Genomic DNA, 18,153 nt, shown 5'->3' with positions numbered 1-18,153 from the left:
CCAACCATCTCTCAACCATCCTTTCCTCAAAACAAACTCGAAACCGAAAACTACGTAACCTCAATATCATCCTTACCATTAACAAGCACAAATGGGTACTCACCACCCGGTGTCCTCCTCAAACGAATGATGATTCGACTCAAGAGGACAAAGACGCCTTGGCGGCCTGGCTCCGCTCCGATGAAATTGTGAGGTGCTATATCTTAGCATCTATGAACAATATACTGAAACAGCAACATCGTGACATTAAGACAGCCGCTGACATGCTCTACCATCTCCATGAGATGTTTGGAGGGCATGGGCGTCAGGCCAGACACAAGCAGTCAGACAGTTTATGAACTGTCGCATGAAGGCTGGGACTCCTATCAAAGACCATATGATGCTAATCATTAGTTACCTGAATGAGATGGAAATCCTAGGATCTGAGATTGACGAGGAGACCAAAATAGATATGATCTTGGAAACTCTCCCCGAATCTTTCGATATCTTCAAGCTGAACTACTCCATGAACAAGCTAGAGTACACTGTTACCGAGCTAATGAAGGAGCTTCACACTGCTGAAGGTCTCACTAAGAGAACGAGGAACCAAAGAGAGGCATATACTACTGAGCACAAAGCCTCCGCCTTTGGATCTAAGAAGAGACCTCACAAGACCGAGAAGAAGAACTGTCATGCCTATCTCAAAGCAAAGGAACATAGTATTGTACTAATTACCGAAGCATGCTTAGTAGCTGATAATGCATCAACGTGGATTCTTGACTCCGTTGCTACTAACCATATTTGTTGTTCCTTGACTGGTTTCAAGAAAACCAAAAACTTAGAGGAAGGCGACTTCTGCTTCAAGTGGGGTGATGGGAGCCTGGTGTCTGCGAAGGTTGTGGGATCTGTGATGCTATCTTTCGAATACCGCACTTTAAACTTGAATAATGTTTATTTCGTTCCTACCTTTGGGAAGAACTTAATAACTATTGTTCGTCTTCGTGACCAAGATTATTGTTTAAAGTTTATAAAGAATGGAATTCGTATTTCTTTTTCAAATCCTTTTGTCACTGATGCATGTATGAAGAATTGTCTTTTTTACATTTATTCAACTCAACATTCTCTTTTGGACACTGAATTAGATATAGATCTAGTTAGGGAGCCAAAAAGGATCAAACTTTCCGATCCTTTCGATCTAACAAACTCAACATATCTCTGGCACTTAAGAATTGGTCATATCAGTCTAGACAGGATTAAGAGACTTGTGAGGGACGGTCCACTCCAAGCCTCTACAATAGGTTCACTACCTACTTGTGAATCTTGCATAGAAGGAAAAATGACTAAGCGAGCTTCCTCCGATAAAGGTCGAAGAGCCACTGAGTTGCTGGAACTTGTACATTCTGATGTATGTGGTCCGCTAAGTCAACAGGCACGTGGAGAATACGAATACTTCGTTACCTTCACTGATGATTACTCAAGATGTGGTTTTTTTTCTATTTGCTCAAGCATAAATCCGAGACCTTTAACGTATTTAAGGTCTTTAGGGCTTTAGTGGAAAAGCAAACTGGCAAACAGATCAAAACCCTTCGATCTGATCGAGAAGGTGAGTATATGTCTGGAGAGTTCGATGACTTTCTTAAAGAAGAAGGCATCGCTTCTCAGCTTACTGCACCTGGCACACCTCAACAAAACGGAGTGTTAGAGAGAAGAAACTGAACTCTTATGGAGATGGTAAGATCAATGATGAGTTACTCGTCACTCCCTCTTTCCTTTTAGGGATATGCCTGTTGGAATTGATCTAGGGTTTAAGAAAAAGATTAAACGCTTCGGGAAGCGGCGGAATTTTAAAAATTTTCTTTACAAGTAAAAACAGTTTTTACTAACCTAGACAAAGAGCAAGTACATGTAATTAAAAACTAATATGAGCTAGAAGTTTACTAACCTTTCTTGAAGCTTGAACTTTGAAGAAGCTTTTGGAAAGTTTGCAACGCTCGTCTCCCCTCACAGCACGTCTCTATTTCTTTCCTCGGCACCTCGAGCAACCACGAAAGTTTCTATCACTAAATCACTCGAAAAGAAGGAATCAGTGAGTGGGCACTTTTAAACACTACGACTTAAGAACGAGTCTCGAAGTCGCAGAGCTAAACACTAGGTCGAGTGAGGACCTAGGTGCCAAGACAAGAAAAAAACGAAAATAAACTAGAGAGAGAGAGAGGATTTTCGGCCACAAGTTTTAGAGAGAGAGTCTCTCAAATCTCTTAAACTTGGATGAATGAAAAGTGAGGAAATGAGGCTCCTATTTATAGGAGAGGTCTCACCTTCTATAAGGTAGTTTCCTCTTCTATAGAACATCACAAATTCATGAGCCAATTACCTCTTTTCCCACTTGAGATGCTCGGCCAACATAGGCTTCAATAAGCCTTGGATTTTGTTCCAAGCCTTGCTTTGTCTCTCTCTTGGCCGAAGTTATGCTTTCCTTCTAGAGGAAATTTGTTTCCTCTTTTTCTTTTGGCAAGTATCTTGATACATTTATGCACAAAATAAACTCTCTTTCCTTGGGTATTATGGGCGCCTATTCTCATCTAGAAGGAGCTTCTAGAAGCTTCTTCATTTGTTCATGACAACATGAGAAAATCCCATTAAGAATTTTCAATAAAATTCTTATGAAATGAAACTAATTCACAAGGCCCAATAATCAAGTTATGGCCGAGTGACATTAAGTCATCAAATGAACTTGTCAAAAAATTTATTGACATTCATTTCATCATATGTCTCAAAAGACAAAAATACCCTTTTGACTATTTTCGTTCTTGTTTTGACTTAGCTTCCAGTTTAACTATTCCTATCGATGTGATTCGTGACAGTGACCTCATGGACCCAAATGAACAAAGCTTGAGCTAAACACTTGGACTCAAAAGTTCACAAACTTTTCCAAGTTTAGCTTAATGCCAACTGACTCCACTAAAGAGCTGACACTGAAAATCTCTCGGTTCAAATGAATTTGTTTTCTACTCAAGAATTCGACCTAATTATGATGAGCGGATCCACTGAATATTATCTATGTTTACCCTTCATGAATGTCATCAGCTAGTCGGGATTTACTAAATTACCATTTTACCCTTCTAGCTGTTATTTCCTCAACTCCTTTGTCGCTTGTGAATAAGTTAGAAACAATGTATTGACGAGGAGCTAACAAGTCACATTGTTTCATCCAAAAGAGTCAGGACTCAATTTGGACACTGGTCAGTTCATTTATTCACACTCCAAGGAACAAAGCATGAGGTGACATACATTGCATTTCAGCAATCTTGTACATGAATTCCATATCTATGAGAACTTCACAAAGTTACTCATGACATACTCACAACTTAGTACTTCACCAATAGGCCTTGTTCGGAATCACATAGTGAGTCCGAACTTTGACTTTCTCAAATGAGAATACTAAGGTGTGAAATGGCATGTCTCATTTCAGGATTAAGGTAAGCATGATGCAATTCATACATAGTGACTTCGAGACACAAGAGGTTAAATGGTTTGTTCTTATATTGTCTCTAGAAGTGCACTGGTCAATTCAGTACCTTCGGAAGATACCTAGAAGAACTATAGAGTCTCCAACTCTCAATGCCTCATAACCAGACATCATAGATTCTTCTAACAATCATACTGAGGTTAATAGTCCTTTGACCCTTAGATTGCGAATATATCGTTTTAAGCAAACTACGAAGAGTTTGTTCATGCAAATCTACATTTGTCTCTTCGTAAGTTGTTAAGTTTGTTTATGGACTAAAAGACTAAGGTTTTATCATAAAGCTTCAAACAAAGAAAGAATGAATGAACGTTTCAACTTTATTAATGAATGAATAGGCAATTACAAGCAAGAGTCTTCATGAGACTTTATTACATCAAATGTACAAAATAAAGACTACAACTCTTCTTGTGGGCACCATTGACAACAATGCCCTCGAAACAACTGCTTACATTCTGAACCAAGTTCCGTCTAAAACGGTTCCGGGTACTCCTTATGAACGATGGACTGGCCGTAAAGTAAATCTTGGCCGCATCAAAATTTGGGGTTGCCCCGCACACGTGCTGAGGCAAAAGACTAGCAAGTTGGCTAGTAGGTCAGAATTGTGTCTGTTCGTTGGATATCCAAAGGAAACCAAAGGTTTCACATTCTATAGTCCCGAGGACGATAAGACTTTCATTAGCACGAATGCTCGTTTCCTTGAGGAGGACTTTATGAAAGATGTAAAACCTAGAAACAAAATTGTGCTTGAAGAAAAGTTGGGTGAGGAAGCTTCTACCTCATCTGTAAGAACTGTTCTTACCTCAACTGAAACACAACCTAACTCATCAGAATCTTGTCAAGTAGTACTTCGACGTAGTGGGAGGGCTACTCAAAAGCCTGACAGGTACATGTCTTATGGAGACACTCTCGTAGTCGTCTCTGACATGGATGATCCTGTTTCCTATAGCCAAGCGATGGCTTGTTTTGAATCAAACCTTTGGCTTGACGCCAATGCACTCAATGTATGTCAACAAAGTCTGGAAACTTGTAGACCTTCCTGAAGGGATTAAATTCGTAGGGTGTACGTGGATATACAAGAAGAAAAGGGGTCCGGATGGGAACATCGAGATGTTCAAAGCACGACTTGTGGCTAAGGGTTATACCCAACAAGAATGGATTGACTATGAAGAAACCTTCTCGCCAGTCGCGATGCTTAAATCCATCCGCATACTTCTATCCATAGATGCAGCTCTCGACTATGATATCTGGAAAATGGATGTCAAGACTGCCTTCCTGAATGGCAATCTTGACGAGCGCATTTATATGGCTCAACCAGACGGTTTCGTGGAAGAAGGTCAAGAGACCAAGGTTTGTGAGCTGCTTAAGTCCATTTATGGATTAAAGCAAGCATCTAGGTCATGGAATATTAGATTCGATGAAACTGTGAAGAGCTTCGACTTTAAGCAGTCAATAGATGAGCCGTATGTTTACAAGTTAATACACGAAGGCAACGTTATGTTTTTGGTACTATATGTCGATGATATATTACTCATGGGTAATGATGTGGGTAATTTATCTGAGGTTCAGGTCTGGCTAGCAAAGCAATTCGATATGAAGGATCTAGGAGAAGCCGCGTACATTCTAGGGATCCAAATTGAAATTCTGATTAGACGCACATACAAGATGTCGCACACAATGTGTTGACAATGTGTCCGACAACTTACTTGAGCACAGATTATGGATAAACAACAAAACAGTGCAGTAAACAAAGTACACACGATATAGTTACCCAGTTCGGTGAAACACACCTACATCTGGGGGCACGCTGCCAGTGGAAAGGTTTTTTCACTATCTTGTAGTCAATAGTACACACAAGGTTTATATCTGATTACAATCAACAAATCAATAAAACCTAGAGACTATTACCACCAGTGATCACCTAGTCAGGGACTCTCCCTGAATTTGAGCTCTGTCTCAATTCCACCCTTCGAGCAACCTCCTGGCTCGGATGACCTTTAGTCTTCAGCTGTATGTGAACCTTCAATCACGAGAACACAAAACCCAACTCTCACAGACACTCAATCTTTGTGGAATAGAGTTTGAGAGAAAACACCGCTTATCACCAAAACGCACAGCCTCCCAGTCCGCCGGTCTTGCACGTCTAAGAGCTCTGAGTGTTTGATGAAAAACGTCGAGGCTGCTAAGGGGGAGCGCATGGCTTTTATAGCAGTTGAACAATCCTGGAAGGTATCTCGGGTTTCCTTACCCGGCCTCAAGCGAATATCACAAAGTAAAGATTCCAGCGAGGCGAATATCGTGCAATGAAAACAGCAGCGAGAGATATCTTGTAATGAAGGCACCAGCAAGGCAGATATCTCGTAATGAAGACAGCAGCGAGGCAATAACTCAGCAATAAGTCACCAGCGAAGCAATCTGTCCAAGACTGGAAACTTGCCTGAAAAAGATTCTGCACACTGGAGGAAAGATGTCATACCTGAAGATGAAACATAACAACCGACATCTTTCCACACATCTTGCACTAAAAAATAAAGCCAATAAAAAATGAATCAACAATCTCCCCCTTTGGCTATTTTTTAGGCAAGCACTTCCAGGACCAGTTCTCATACCAGCGTCATGACCAGAGAAGAGAGTCAAAATAAATGACCTCATGACGCCTCTCCCCCTGATTGCCTCAAAATAATACCAAAGGCAAGGATATACCAACACAGAGGGAGGAACAATAGCCTGTAAAGGAATGAGAACTAGAACACAAGCATATCATAAACCAGCAAAAGTACGATAAAGTTGTCTTACAAAGCATCCAGAACACTCAGTCTGAAATACAAGCAACAGTAGCGAAGAAAACCAACAAAAAGATGTGTAAGAGGTAGTTAGATGTTACAGACCAAAACAAATAAACATCAACTAGATGGATTAGAAACACCGTTGGCGTGACCTTCAGGACCCTGAGAGTCGCTACTGACATCAACCTCTGTATCTTCATCATCGGGACAAACAGAGGGACTCGGCTGAGAGGTAGTAGCACCGTCAGCGGTGGTGGAGGGAGTCATGACAGAGATAAGACGCTCACAAGTGGCCTTCCTTCGAGTAGAGATGTCAATGACTTCCTTGAGAGCAGCAACTTCTTCCAACAGGCCTCTGAGAATATCGCTCTTGGCATTTTCCGTCAGGGGAGCAACTTTGATGGTACGACCAAGAGAGACAGAATTTACGACAGAAGGCATAACAAGATCTTTGGCATGTTTCCCTTCAAATAACTTAGGACTGAAGGAGAGTTCACTGGGAGGTTTACCTGCAATGTCATCAGCCCTTAGCAGATCTCTCTTCTGAGCCACCAGCATACCTGACAGGAGAGAGGGGAAGCCAATAGGAAGCTTCACAACATAGGACTTAGCATGCTTGGCCAGGTGGTTGAACACAAACTCCCCAAAGTCGATAGACGCCCGGGTGCCAATCTGATAAATGAGGCATGCCAGATCTGACTTGATGCTTGAACCGTGAGAGTAAGGGGCCCAATTTGCAATACCAATTCTGTACAGAACCGAGTATTTCGCCGAGAGGTCTGAGGAAGGCAGAGAACCCTTAAAAGGCCAGGTCTTCTTCTCATCGTTAGTGAGCTCTTTGGCAATCACATCCAATGAGGGGAGCCGATCGACAGTGACAATTTTTCCTCTTCCCAGATACTCGTTGATTGCAGTGGATGAGACATCAAAGCATTGGCCACGCACGTAGACTTTCCCAAACTCGGGGTGATGAGGCTGATCAACTTCAGAGGACAAATTGACTATGCACTCTTTCACCAGTTTAGGATAATAGGGCCCGATTCCAGAGACAGTTTTGCCGAGTTGAGCATCGGACAAAAGTTCCATGATCACATCAATCTTCAGGGCTTCCTTAGACAGTTCATTTTCCAGAAAAATAGATCTGTGATAGACATACCTCCATTTTCTGACGCGGTCTTCCTCATGAAAGGAGACGTTATCCAGAGGGGCGGCGGGAACATCCTTGGGAAGCTTTTGACCTCCAACAGACTTCCTGGAGATGTGGGACACGAACTCAGGACGGGTATCTTCCTCTTCCTCCTCAATATCCTTCAGAACATCTGGAATTGCCTCCTCAACAGTTTTTCCCTTCAGCTTTTTCTTGTTCAAACCCATCTTCACGGGTTTCTTCATCTTCTTCTTAGCAAGGATGGGAGTGGCTGCAACACTTTCTTCCACCACCTTTCTTTTCTTCTTTCTCTTCTCCGACAGAAGAGTGGCAAGGCACACGTCGTCCTCTTTCTGAGCCTTCTCTTTCAGAGAAGCAAGAATATCTTTTTCAACATCCTGAACTTGTTTAGTCGTTCCTTCTTTCCCCGGAGAAGATGTTGGCACATCTTTCGCGACCTCTTGACTCAACCCCAACATGCCTCCAACGGCATCCACATGAATAGGTTCTTGAGCATGGGGAAGCGAATACCTATCCCTAGGAATATCAGTAGGGGTGACAGAGGCTACAGGATTACCTTGAACAATCTGGTGATGGCTTTCGATGGGAGAACCACCGGTGAGGGTTTCTCCTTCTGGAGCATCATCATCTTTTCTTCCTTCATCAGACGAACTGCTGGAGCTTACATCTCCTGTAATGTCGGTGATCGAGAGAGCAGCTTTCTTGAGCATGGCGCTTCTGACGGCGGAGAGGGATGGATTCTCAGGGGGAACTGATGACCCAGCGATTGCACCTCCGGCCTGACCATCGGCGCGTTCACTGGGGCGCAGTCCCCGTACCCTAACCCCGTGCATGTTGCTTTCAGCGCCCGGTTTCCTTGTCGCGACATTTTTCTTTTTCATTGTGGCTTTCACTTTCTCTGATGGAGTGGTTGTGCTGATTCCGCTTCTGGTGCCAACCATTTTAAATAGAATTTTTAGAAAACTGTCACACAGGTAACCGTCGAAAAGGGTAAGCGAGCAAATATGGGAATCAAGGCTCAAGAATAGCGAAGAAAAACAGAAAATTTCAAAAATCGAACACGAGGTAACTTCCCTTTCTTTCTCGAGAATGGAACCGTCTGCATGAAAGAGAGCAAGGCACGGAGGAAAACGACGTCGTGATATAAAGTGGGCCTTGATCAATCTTAGGCCCAGAGAAACAACACATGGCACTTTAGCCCTGCAAAACAGTCGAATGGGCCAACCAGATAAATGGGCCCATGAGAGAACTTTCACAAAAGGAATGTGAACAAGAATCAGAGAGGGGTCAGCACAGATGATAAGACCAAAACTCCCTCCGATAAACAGTAACTGCTATTGATCAATAATGCTTAAACCAAGAGAGGATCTGAGACTTTCAAACCAGTTAGCATCCAAAGCCTTGGTGAAAATATCTGCAAGCTGTTTTTCGGTGTGAATGTATTCGAGTTTGATCTTCTTTTCTTCTACAAGATCTCGAATGAAACGATGTATGATCTCTATATGCCTGGTCTTACTGTGTTGAACAGGATTCTTTGAGATGTTGATTGCGCTAATGTTGTCGCAGAACAATGTCATGACATCTTGTCCAACATTATATTCAGTTAGCATCTGCTTCATCCAGAGAAGCTGAGTGCAACTACTCCCAGCGGCGATGTATTCAGCTTCAGCTGTGGACAAGGAAACACGTTTCTGCTTCTTGCTGAACCAGGAGATGAGATTTTTTCCAAGGTAGAAACATCCACCAGAGGTACTTTTTCTATCGACCGTGCTACCTGCCCAGTCAGCATCACAGTATCCCACAAGCGTGGAGGAAGTATCATAAGTATATAAGAGGCCAAAATTGGCAGTTCCTGAGATGTACCTTATGATTCGCTTGGCTTGAGCCAGATGACTAGCTTTGGGATTGGCTTGATATCACGCACACACACCTACAGAGTAGGCTATGTCTGGTCGGCTGACAGTAAGGTAAAGAAGACTGCCAATAATACTCCTGTAGAGTCTTTGATCAACAGATTCTCCATGCTCATCCTTAGAGAGTTTGATGTGAGTAGCGGCAGGGGTCCGCTTGTGAGAAGAATTTTCCAAACCAAACTTCTTCACCAAGTTTTTGGCATACTTACTTTGAGAGATAAAGATACCATCATTCATTTGTTTGATCTAAAAACCCAGAAAGTAGTTTAACTCACCGACCATACTTATCTCAAATTCAGACTGCATTTGTCGGACAAAAAGGTCCACCATCTTGTTAGACATTCCTCCAAAGACGATATCATCAACATAAATCTGAGCTATCATGAGATTGCCATTCTCTTTTTTCACGAACAAGGTCTTGTCAACTCCACCCCGGGTATAACCATTCTACACAAGGAACTGTGTCAGTCTCTCATACCATGCACGAAGAGCTTGCTTAAGGCCGTAGAGAGCTTTTCTGAGTTTGTAGACATGCTGTGGAGAGCTAGGATCTGTAAACCCTTTTGGTTGTGCTACATAGACTTCCTCATTCAGGTACCCATTGAGGAAAGCACTCTTAACATCCATCTGGTAAAGCTTGAAGTACAGGTGACAAGAGATGCCCAGCAGGAGTCTGATAGCTTCAAGTCTCGCAACAGGGGCAAAGGTTTCATCAAAGTGTACGCCTTCCACCTGTGAATAGCCCTGCGCCACAAGTCTAGCTTTGTTCCGAGTTATATTACCATGTTCATCAGATTTATTCTTAAACATCCACTTAGTTCCAATGACATTCACATTGTCAGGTTTAGGAACTAGCTCCCAGACTTCATTTCTTTCAAACTGAACAAGTTCTTCTTGCATAGCATTACCCCAGTATTCATCATCAATAGCCTCATTAACATTCTTAGGTTCAATCTTAGAGACAAAACAGAGATTACCAATCATCTCCCGATAGTTAACCGGAGGTTTCGGACGAGTCTTTATTCCTTCACTGATTTCGCCAATCACCTCGTGAGCAGGATGGTTTTTCTGGATTCTTCTGGAAGGATTTCGTTGTTCAGTCTCAGTAGGAGATCCTTCATCTGGAATAATGTCGCTCACTTTGTCATCAGCACCAGTCCTGACATTTGGGTTTCCAGAAGAGATGTCGTCCAACGAGTTTTCAGCATCTGTCCTGACATCTGTGTTACTAGGAAAAACTTCATCTTCATCATTAGTACTATCAGTAACATCAAGATCATTGTTTACCACCACATTTATGGATTCCATCATAGTCTTAGTGTGTTTGTTAAAAACACGATAGGCACGACTATTTTTAGAATATCCAAGAAATATAAGTTCATCACTTTTCGGGTCAAATTTACGCCGAGGATCTCTGTCAGCAAGTATATAACAAATAGCACCAAAGACATGAAAGTATTTCACATTCGGCTTTCTCCCCCTCCATATTTCATAATGAGTGATGGAAGTACCTGGGCGAATAGTAACTCTATTGTGAATATGGCAGGCAGTATTGAGAGCTTCAGCCCAGAAATGTGATGGAATATCTTTGGCCAACATCATCACTCTAGCCATCTCTTGGGGGAGCGCATGGCTTTTATAGCAGCTGAACAATCCTGGAAGGTATCTCGGGTTTCCTTACCCGGCCTCAAGCGAATATCACAAAGTAAAGATTCCAGCGAGGCGAATATCGTGCAATGAAAACAGCAGCGAGAGATATCTTGTAATGAAGGCACCAGCAAGGCAGATATCTCGTAATGAAGACAGCAGCGAGGCAATAACTCAGCAATAAGTCACCAGCGAAGCAATCTGTCAAAGACTGGAAACTTGCATGAAAAAGAGTCTGCACACTGGAGGAAAGATGTCATACCAGAAGATGAAACATAATAACCGACATCTTTCCACACATCTTACACTAAAAAATAAAGCCAATAAAAAACGAATCAACACAAATATTTGAAGATCGGAAGAACTGGACTCTATCGCTCTCTCAAGCATCTTATATTGATAAGGTGATTGATCGATCTTCGATGCAAGACTCCAAGAAGGGCCAAACACCATTTAGGCATGGAGTCTCACTCTCTAAGGACCAGTCTCCCAAGAGGAAATGAGAAAAATTCCTTACGCCTCAGTCGTAGGAAGTCTCATGTATGCTATGCTTTTCATAGACTTGATATGTGCTTCGCAGTTAGTGTAGTTAGCCGTTTTCAATCCAACCCTGGACCCGAGCACTGGATTCTTGTTAAGCATGTTCCTAAGTATCTTCGAAGAACTAGGAACTTAATGCTTACATATTCAGGTACTGACTTGACTATGACGGGATATACTGACTCCGATTTTAAAGCGGATAAAGATTCCAGGACATCCACTTCGGGATCTGTGTTCATCCTTAATGGTGGAGTTGTTGTGTGGATGAGTATTAAGCAATCTTGCATTATTGACTCCTAATATGTGGCTGCTTGCGAAGCATCCAAGGAGGTTGTATGGCTTAGAAAATTCCTTAAGTATTTGGAAGTCGTTCCAAACGTCGACGAGCCCATGACCCTTTATTGTGATAATAGTGGGGTTGTCGTTAACTCAAAGGTGTTGGGGATGATTCTCCCATATAACCATATTAATGCGGAAAAGTAATTAATTACGCTAATCATGAGCTAATTAATTCATTGATTATATAACAAGATCTAGATTTACGTTAATTAATTTTATACAAGAGCATATATGTCAAGCACCGATTTAAGAGTAAACGAATACTTACATTGATTTTTAGTTCAGCTACAGAATGCTCCTAAACCAATCTCGTACTCCTTGCGTCGTCTTGATGAAGGACTCGAGGATGACACCTTAGTCTTCCGAAACGTAATCTCCGAAGCGAATAAGAAAGATGAGTGGGCATAGTCTTTATCTCACTAGATCACGAAACTAGGTGTTTCGAGATCTCGCTCTTATTTTACTAAGAATGGAAACGAATTTCCGAGGGGAGGGAGAGGCAGAAGTGCACGGCCAAGGGAGGCTAGAATACACGAATTTTTCACAAATTAATTGCTTAATTTTTGCCTTCCCATGAACCCCTATTTATAGTAGTAAAAGGAGATATTCATGGAACCTTCCAGAATATATTATTTCCTTTTATTGTGTTCACACTAGAGAATTTAATCTAGGCCCTTGGATCTCAACAAGTGAATCCTACTTTTTCTCTCATCCATCAGATCAATATCTATGGGATATTATTTTTTTATTTAAATAGAGAATATTTTATTTAGTGAGATAATAAAGGAGAATATATTATTTCCCTTTAAATATATTCTCATATATTCTCCTAAATACTTTCCTTTAAATAAGGAGAGAATAAAAGACAATATCTTATATTATTCTCTCTCCTTTATTTAAACAACTAAAGAGAAAATATTGGTAAATACCAACTTAAAATTGTCGAACTTGATGGCACACGGCCAAGGTGATTTGTGCAACTTCCTAGCACCAAAACCCTAATTCGACTTTTCCATGTGTGCAAGGCCCAATTGCTTAAAACCCAATTAATCATTTATTTACTTAGTTCAACAATAAACAAATAATTAATAATTGTTTATTTACTTGATCAAACAATAAATAAACAATTCTACCATAAATATTTATTTAATTCTGCGAATACCCGTTTTCCAGAATTAATGCTGTCAATCATAATTACAGCAAGTGAGATGAATAATGATAAACATTATTATACGAAAGTTCTTATCCGCCTTTATCAGAGCCGAATCGGGGACTATGGACCTAGTAATAGAAGCTTAACAAATCCGATGAAAAAGACGAAATAGTCCTTTCTCTTTTTCCATCGATTCATTTAATCTTGGTCAAATACTCCACCTTGTAAGCCAAGACTGAACTCTCCTTTATACTATAATTATATTTACTCATCGTGACGAGTGTCCACTGATATAGTCAGTTCGTGATCAAGATCCTCCAGGTTCAACCCGTGTCAAGAGAAGTCAATTTTTCCGTTATACTTCTTTTGATACATATCCCTAAGCATTGTTGCTTCCCCAGCGAAAGATTCTTTCGAACGTTACTTACTTCGAAAGTGCGCGCAATCTATCGCTTCTGGAATCAACCCTTAGGTGAGAGAACATTAACCTTCTTTCAGGGCTGGATTCCGTATCTGTAAATCATTTCCCACTCGAATTATGCTCTAAGAAAACTCCCAAGACATAAGTTGTGATTAGCATGAATAGCCTTTTAGCGAATGAGTCAAAGAACTCAGTAACATAACCCAGTGTCCATGATCACTTCAGGATTTACATCAAGTCTCACTGTGACCATAATAGTGGCCTCGGTTAGTGTGTCGTAACAGTCTTTAAACGACACATCTATACCAAGACATGTCCAAGTCGTACACTTACCACAAGTGTAGAATGCTCCCACATAGTGATCAGCCTTCACCTATGTGTTCCACATATATGACTTTAGATATCGTTTTCCAGGCGTATATCAGTCATCGACCATGTTTTAGCACACCGCCCGAACTCAGGTACCCAGCACGTGACTCAATTAGATACGGAGGCTATGGAATAATGAATGTTTAATAAATCTCAATAAATAAGAAATAACGCTTTCAATTCAAATAGATAATAAATGTCAAACTTTATTTTATTAATAATTTCAACGAGAATTTACATAAGTATCTTCTCGTGGGCAAGAATTCCTAACAAAAGGAACCTCGAAGTCATAAGCGCTCTAAACATATTGAGAGGAAATACCATTTGATTCGAGAGATCGTGCAGCGCGGAAACGTGGAGGTGAAGAAGATCTCAACAGTGGAAAACCTAGCAGATCCATTCACCAAGGCCCTAGCGAACAAGGTCTTCGACCAACATCGGGAGGGATTGCGCATGAAAGACTACTCACATCTTCTTTGAGTCAAACGGGAGTTTGTTGTCAATGGTGCCAATAAGAAGAGTAGTAGTGTCTATTTATGTACATTTGATATCATATAGTCTTACAAGACTCTTGCTTGTAACTGCTGAATAATCAATAAAAGTTGAAACGTTCATTCATTCTTCCTTGTCTGAAGCTTTATGATAACCTTAGTCTTTAGTCCATAAACAAACCTAACAACATACGAAGAGACAAATGTAGATTTGCATGAACAAACTCTTCATGGTTTGCTTAAAACAATATATTCGCAATCTAAGGATCAAAGGACTATTGATCTCAGTACGATTGTTAGGAGAATCTATGATGTCTAGTTATGGGACATTGAGAGTTGGAGACTCTATAGTTCTTCTAGGTATCTTCCAAATGTACTGAATTGACCAGTGCACTACTAGAGACAAGATAAGAACAAATCATTTAACCTCTTATGTCTCGAAGTCACTACGTATGAATTGCATCATGCTTACCTCAATCCTAAAATGAGACATGTCATTTCATAGCTTACGTATTCTCATTTGAGAAAGTCAGAGTTCGGATTCACTATGTGATTCTTAACAGGACCTATTGGTGAAGTACTAAGTTATGAAGATGTCATGAATAACTTTGTGAAGATCTCATAGATATGGAATTCATGTACAAGATTGCTGAAATGCAATGTATATCACCTCATGCTTTGTTCATTGGAATGTGAATAAATGAACTGGCCAGTGTCCAAATTGAGTCATGACTCTTTTGGATGAATCAATGTGACTTGTTAGCTCCTCGTCAATACATTGTTTCTAACTTATTCACAAGCGAAAAAGGAGTTGAGGAAATAACAACTAGAATGGTAAAATGGTAATTTTGTAAATCCCGACTAGCTGATGATATTCATGAAGGGTAAACATAGATAATATTCAGTGGATCCACTCATCACAATTTAGTTGAATTCTTGAGTAAAAAATAAATTAATCTGAACCGAGAGATTCTCAGTGTCAACTCTTTAGTGGAGTCAGTTGACATTAAGTTAAACTTGGAAAAGGTTTGTGAACTTTTGAGTCCAAGTATTTTAGCTCAAGCTTTGTTCATTTAGATCCATGAGGTCACTGTCACAAATCATATCGAGTACGAATAGTTAAACTAGAAGCTAAGTCAAAACAAGAACGAGACAAGTTTTACGAAAATTGTCTAAAGGGTATTTTTGTCCTTTTGGACATAGGACGAAATGAATGTCAATAAATTTTTTGACATTGTCATATGATGAAAAATGAAATTTAAATCACATGGCCAACTTAAAGAATTTGGGCCTTGAGGATTAATTTCATTTCATGGACTTTTATTTGAAAATTCTTAATGGGCTTTTCTTATGTTGTCATGAACAAATGAAGAAACATCTAGAACCATGTCCTACAGCCCTTAATTTCGTGCAAACCAAAGAAAGAGAAGTAAATTTTGTGCATTGATGTATGAAGATACTTGCCAAAAGAAAAAGAGGAAACAAATTTCCTCTAGGAGAGAATCAAATGGGCGGCCAAGGCAAGAGAAGGAACAAAAGAGGAAACAAATCCAAGGCCTTCTAGAAGGCATTATGGCCGTGTGACTCTTAGGGAAAAAGGGCAATATTTGCTCATGAATATGTGATATTCTATAGAAGAGGAAACTACCTTGTTGAAGGTAATTCCTCTCCTATAAATAGAGCCCTCATTCCTCTCATTTTATTCATTCCACATAAGTTAGAGATTGAGAGCTTCTCTCTCTAGACCTTGTGGCCGCCAATTCTCTCTCTCTCTCTCTCTCTCTCTCTCTCTCTATCTCTCTCTCTCTCTCTCTCTCTCTCTCTCTCTCTCTACTTCTTTTCGTTTTTGTTTTGGCACCTAGTGATTTAGATCTTCGACTCTTAGACTTGTTTTTGAGTCGTCGTGTTTAAAAGTGCCCACACACTAATTCCTTTCTTTCTCGAGTGATTCTTGTGATAGAAGCTTTCGTGGTTGCTCGAGTTCCCGAGGAAGAAGAAAGACGAGCTGAGTGGGGAGACGAACGTTTCAACCTTCCAAAGGATTCTCAACGTTCAAGCTTCATAAAGGTTGGTAAATAAATAATGCTCTTTAATAGTTTTAATTTATATGTACTTGCTCTTTGTCTAGGTTAGTAAAAACGTTTTACTTGTTTAAAAGAAATTTTTTAAATTCCGCCGCTTGCTCGAAGCGTTTAATCTTTTCTTAACCCTAGCTCCGAGTACCACTGATTCCCTAGCGAACGATTCCTTTACCATTTCCCTTTCTTCACCGATCGTACATCGGTCTCCCAAAGTATATCTATATTAGCATATTTGTAGTGGTGAATGAATGCTTCTAAGAGCCAAGTTTATTGCCTTATATTCAATGGGACCATTATTGTGATCTCGATTTGTGAGTCGGAACTATTCCTTAAACGACTCATCTTATCAAGATTTGTCAAGGTCTGAGATCCCCACACAAAATGATGTACCTCTATCCACCATTCATCGATGAGGCACATATGTGATTTTTCTGTCTAACTACATAGACATAGATATATCACTGATTTCACATCCCATGCAAACGTATAATCGCATTTAATGAAAAGATCTTAGGATATGCTTTTACTATATGTATTTTTATTTCATTTAATAGCAATATTTAAATAATTACAATAATATCCTTCAATGGTTATTATCATAATATCTTACTATGAAGCAATATCCTTTGACAAACATCTTAGCTGTTTTTCACTATACCGGTATGGGACTCCGATAGATTTTTGTCTATGCATATCGGAGAATTATCTTATCATGGTCAATGAATCCCGATTACTTATATCTCTCCATCAACTAATATGAATATTTTAAAAGAGTAAGATTAGTGCTCAAATTTTGTATTGTGCATCTTGTTCATGTTTATGTTGGCAGTGGCGGACCCAGGTGGACCGTTTGGGGTGCCTAGGCCCCCCCCTCTAGCCAAAAATTTTAGGGCAATTTTTTTTTTTTTTTTAACCTCAAAATTTTGTTTGGCCCCCCCTGGTTTTAACCTCTGGGTCCGCCACTGTATGTTGGGTTGGAAGTAGCACATATTGACTGAACACCCCTATTTAGTATTAGATCCAATTCAGGTTATATTTGTGTCGTATCTTGTATTAAAATGTTTTACAATTTTACATGTGGTCATTTTACTGACACACTGATAAAATATGTATAGTGCAATCTTTCTTCTTAAAAGAAATATGTGATTTATTGTAGGTGACAAGACCTTATGCTTACGCGAGGTGACCTCTTTATGATTGACAATGTTTCAACCCCTATAAATTACAAATTCTTATTTAACTTTAAAATTATTTTATATAGATGCAATAAGAGAAAAACATTTTAAATAAATGAAACTAAAACAAAATAATATTTCACTCATAGTTTTTTAAGAAACGATATGAAACAGTCAAATAATTACACTCAATTAAAATTGTAGTGATGTAACTATCTAGTCAATTTAAATTTGGCCTACTTTTTAAAGTTGAGGTAAATTAACCAAAAATCTTAAAATCACCAAAATACTCCTTCACTCACATCTCAATACTCTCTGACAGTGACAGACCTCAATATTTGTCTCTAGCCTAAAATGCTAAACACTTCTAAATTCCAAAGATTAAAATCCTAGCCCAAATGTTGCCGCATTCGTCGCATTCGAACTCGTTGTAGTCATCGATCTCCGTCGCCATCAATTTTCATCATCATCGTCGTCGATCTGTACTGCCAATTTTACCGTCGATCTGTGTTGCCAATTTAACTTTCTTTTTCTTCTTCTTCTTCTTCTTCTTCTTCTTCTTCTT

This window comes from Urtica dioica, chromosome 4 (genome assembly GCF_054948205.1).
Source record: "Urtica dioica subsp. dioica isolate 48M chromosome 4, U.dioica_male_clone48M_v1_H2, whole genome shotgun sequence".
NCBI lineage: Eukaryota > Viridiplantae > Streptophyta > Magnoliopsida > Rosales > Urticaceae > Urtica > Urtica dioica.
This window is presented reverse-complemented; position numbering follows the sequence as displayed.